This window comes from Gadus macrocephalus, chromosome 2 (genome assembly GCF_031168955.1).
Source record: "Gadus macrocephalus chromosome 2, ASM3116895v1".
Classification (NCBI taxonomy): domain Eukaryota; kingdom Metazoa; phylum Chordata; class Actinopteri; order Gadiformes; family Gadidae; genus Gadus; species Gadus macrocephalus.
In genome coordinates this window covers 14677350-14681463 of record NC_082383.1, presented here as the reverse complement: position 1 = coordinate 14681463, position 4114 = coordinate 14677350, and positions in this window count along the sequence as shown.

The following is a 4114-nucleotide window of genomic DNA, read 5'->3' as shown; positions in this document are numbered from 1 at the left end:
TTGGAGAGTTGTTGCCACGTCCCAGTGGTGGAAGTATCATATAATATGAATTATACTACAATGATCAATTAGGAGGCCGAAGCCCTAAAGGAAGTGATGCAATAGGTGACTGAGGCGAGAACATTTAAGTAAACTGTACCTTGGGGTCTCTTATATATCAAAGGGGGTTTCAAAGGACGCATACGCTTCAACCTGTGGCTCCAGCCCTACAGGAAATGACTCAGCAAGTGCTCCATCTCGTTGCACCTGCACCCAGCGGCTCGCTTGCAAGATTTTGGCCTGAAGTTCTTCCCAGACCTATACCCTAATGCCGCTTTTCCACCGCACATGTAGCTCTACTCGACACGACTCGACACGACTCGACACGACTCGACACGGTAGCAGCACGGGTCCTTTTCCACCGCAAATAGTACCTCCTGGACGTGGGCGGGGTCGGCTGCGCGAAAGGGCCGTGACGTATTTTTGTACGCGACGCAAACAACACCTACGCAACCCACACATGGACAGAACCCACATAACAACAATGGAGGACATCGATGCGATGGTATTCGTGTTCGTATTATTAGCTGGCATGTTGAAGAAGTTGAAGAAGTGGAATATGTTGGCTGCGGCGCTGCTATGGCTGTTACCAGCATGGTTGCCATGTCGCTCTCGTGACTTCGTCACACTCTCTGGCCAATCAGTGGCCGGCCGTCTGCCGACGTCACCTTTTAGCATCGGCTCAGCTCGCTTGGAACCTAGAGCGAGGCGGTACTAGAAAAAGCAGCCACTTCAGGTACCAGATACCATGTTTTCGCGGTGGAAACGCAAAAAATGCGAGCTGAGTCGAGTCGTGTCGAGCTGGTACCATGCAGTGGAAAAGCGGCATAATAGTCCAACATGCATATCTGAGAATCAGGCCTCTCTTCAATAATGACAAAATGTTATGAGAGAAATACAGATTCACTTTTTGTTATCTCATAAGCGGCGTGATGCCGGCTCCTTTTGACCTTTTGACCACAGACTTCAAAGACGTGGCCACAGGCCAGCTGTGTCTACACACATTAAGCCACAAATGTACACCTCCATCCCGCAAAAAATGGGGCCTAGAAACTAACCTCTGTCTTATGTACATTGACTGTACTGTTGGAGGTCACGCCCCTTTTCCGGCCTTTTCGAGATAGCTAGGGATGCTAAAATGTTTACACACATTTCCCGGGGCCCCGAGAACGACATATCCAAGATTTGTAGTTCTAGCCCATAGAGAAAAAAAGTTTGGACAAAGCCCCTTCAGAAGTGTTGCCTGCGAGACCAAATGGTTCAGAATGTGGTGGAAAAACAGTTTTTGAGATAGGAAGGTCCTACTGCCCTGAAATTTGAATACCATATTCTAGGGCCTAACTGGGACCCCCGCACCGAAACTTGGCCCGGTCGGACCCCGAGTGCAGGAAGGGGGGGCCTGGACTTTCATAATCTTCGCTCGGTGAATGTAAGTGCGTCGGCCCAAATTCCTGACTATGCGACTAAAACACTACGGCCCTACGCAGCTCGCAAAGACTGTGATTGGCCAGCTAACCACATCCTTTCAGGAGTCTCACATTTCCGGTTTTACAGCATAATAGCGCCATTTTTAAAAGGCCGTGACAGAAGCAAATGAAGAATTTTGAAGAAGGAGAAGAAGAAAACACAAGAACGAATTATGATAATTATAAACAGTACCGCGGGAAGTAGGGGTGCTGGGGCTGCTGCCGCACCCCCTGTCTGAGGCCCTGTCTTATCACAGAAAACGATTATTTCTAAAAACTCCGGCCAAAGTAGAGATTTCTGAAAACGCCGGTTATGTGTTGTGTCAACGGGGAGAAACGGGATTTTAGGTTCTGAAGCGTCACATTATGCACCAGGAAATGCTTAACGTCATGTGAGCGCCCGCTGTACCGTATTGGTCCGAATATAAACACAAACCCGACCTATGTTTGGAAAAAAGATTTGAAGACCAGATCTTGTTTTAATAAATAAATAAATTGTATTCATTGAAATAATATACGAAAATTAAAAGGCATAGAATAAAACACTGCATTGCCACTAAACAGTAGTGCAAATAGGCCGTACTGATGTGTACACAAAAGACTATTCCTGACACTCCTCTGCCCCGCTGTGCTCGCTCTGGCTGTGGTCGCTCCGCACTGTTTCGGCCCGTGGCAAAGCGGGTCATCGTCGCTGCTGTCCAAGGCATTTTGAGACGCAGCATTTATTTAATGCTCATATGACCTAGTGCTGAAAAAAAGTTATATGAAAAAGTGTGAGGGGAGCGGTGGCGCGCTAAACTTGTTCTGTGAGCAGCTGGATGTGAACCATGGTGTGAACACAACGATCGATTTTCGACTGTGCGCGCATGCACTGGTGTAATTGAGCTGCGCTGCTATATATCTTTTTTTATCAATGTAGCGAGTTGCGAGTCTAGTCCAGGCTGAGGTTTTTTTTCCAGCACCCCCTGCTGAGAATACGTTTCCGCGGCTATGATTATAAATATAAACAAGCCAGCGATTTCCACTTCCACAGATTTGTTCGTTGCTCCCCCTACTGTTCTGGCGGAGAATCCCCTTGCAACACGCGCAATCCTTAAGGAACCTTACGGGAACCGTAAATCAAAACTTGTCTAAAACAAGTCCCTTGTGTAAATTACGTGCTTACGTCTCTGCGTCTAAAACGACCCTAAATAGGCCTTAACCCCCCCTTGCGCGGTAAAATATCCCCCCTTGAAGGGCCTATTTAGGGTCGTTTTAGACGCAGAGACGTAAGCACGTAATTTACACAAGGGACTTGTTTTAGACAAGTTTTGATTTACGGTTCCCGTAAGGTTCCTTAAGGTGCGGCCACACCAGATGCGTATCTCACGTACTTTTTACGCGAGATACGCGTGTATAATGTTGCTTGACCATTTTGTGTCAAAAATGGTCGCATACGCGCAATACGCGCAATACGCGCTATACCTGTCCCTGAGTGACTTCCACCTCCTGTCCACTGACAAGAACATATATGCATATTAAGTTGTGTAACCTGACAAGCGGGACAGTCTGTTGTAGTAGTATCACTTAATATTACTGCTAACTGGTGCTACCGCTAACCGGCGCTAACTTTTTTCATAGTAGAACACAACCGATAGCTGAAGCCAAGCAAAATACACACACACATTATTCACTGATCTTACCAGGAACGCCAATATCCTCTGCCACGTCGACCCACGCCCTCTCTGTTTTGTTCCTGTCCCTGTACGACACCATCGTGGTGTCGTACAGGACAGGACGGCCGCACACGGCGACGATGATATTTTGATCCACCTCAATTTCTGTTCGTGTATTGTCTGTAGTGTTGATCAGCAGAGAAATAGTCCGCCAAGACGTTGAGGTTGCTTAGTAACCAGAGACTCTGTCCATGCAAGTGAACGGAGCGTTCCCTCTTCGTCATAACTATCAAACCAAACATCCTTCACATTCACCGAGCGAACATTATGAAAGTAAAATGCACATTTCTCGCTAGAAATGTTTCCATAAAAGCATTTAATGGCGTAACTATGTTACTATTTCCACACAGAATAAAGAAAGATGTCGGCCGTATGCTTCTGTCCAAGCTCACTACTCTCTGCCAGTGACGTCGGGTCAAGCTCAACGTTGATTGGGCAATACGGCTAATCGTCATGCGTATGAGCGTAAAAAGTTAAATTTTTTGAACTCTTGAAATGTACGCGATATACGCACTTTACGCGCGTATAGCGCGTACATATACGCGCCTCATACGCGCAATACGTGCGTACAATGTTGCTTATACGCATATTACGCGTAATACGCGCGTAAACCAATGGAAAAAATGGCGATTTCATACGCGAAGTACGCGAAATACGCGTCTGGTGTGGCCGCACCTTTAAGGATTGCGCGTGTTGCAAGGGGATTCTCCGCCAGAACAGTAGGTGGAGCAACGAACGAATCTGTGGAAGTGGAAATCGCTGGCTTGTTTATATTTATAATCATAGCCGCGGAAACGTATTCTCAGCAGGGGGTGCTGGAAAAAAAAACTCAGCCTGGACTAGACTCGCAACTCGCTACATTGATAAAAAAAAAGATATATAGCAGCGCAGCTC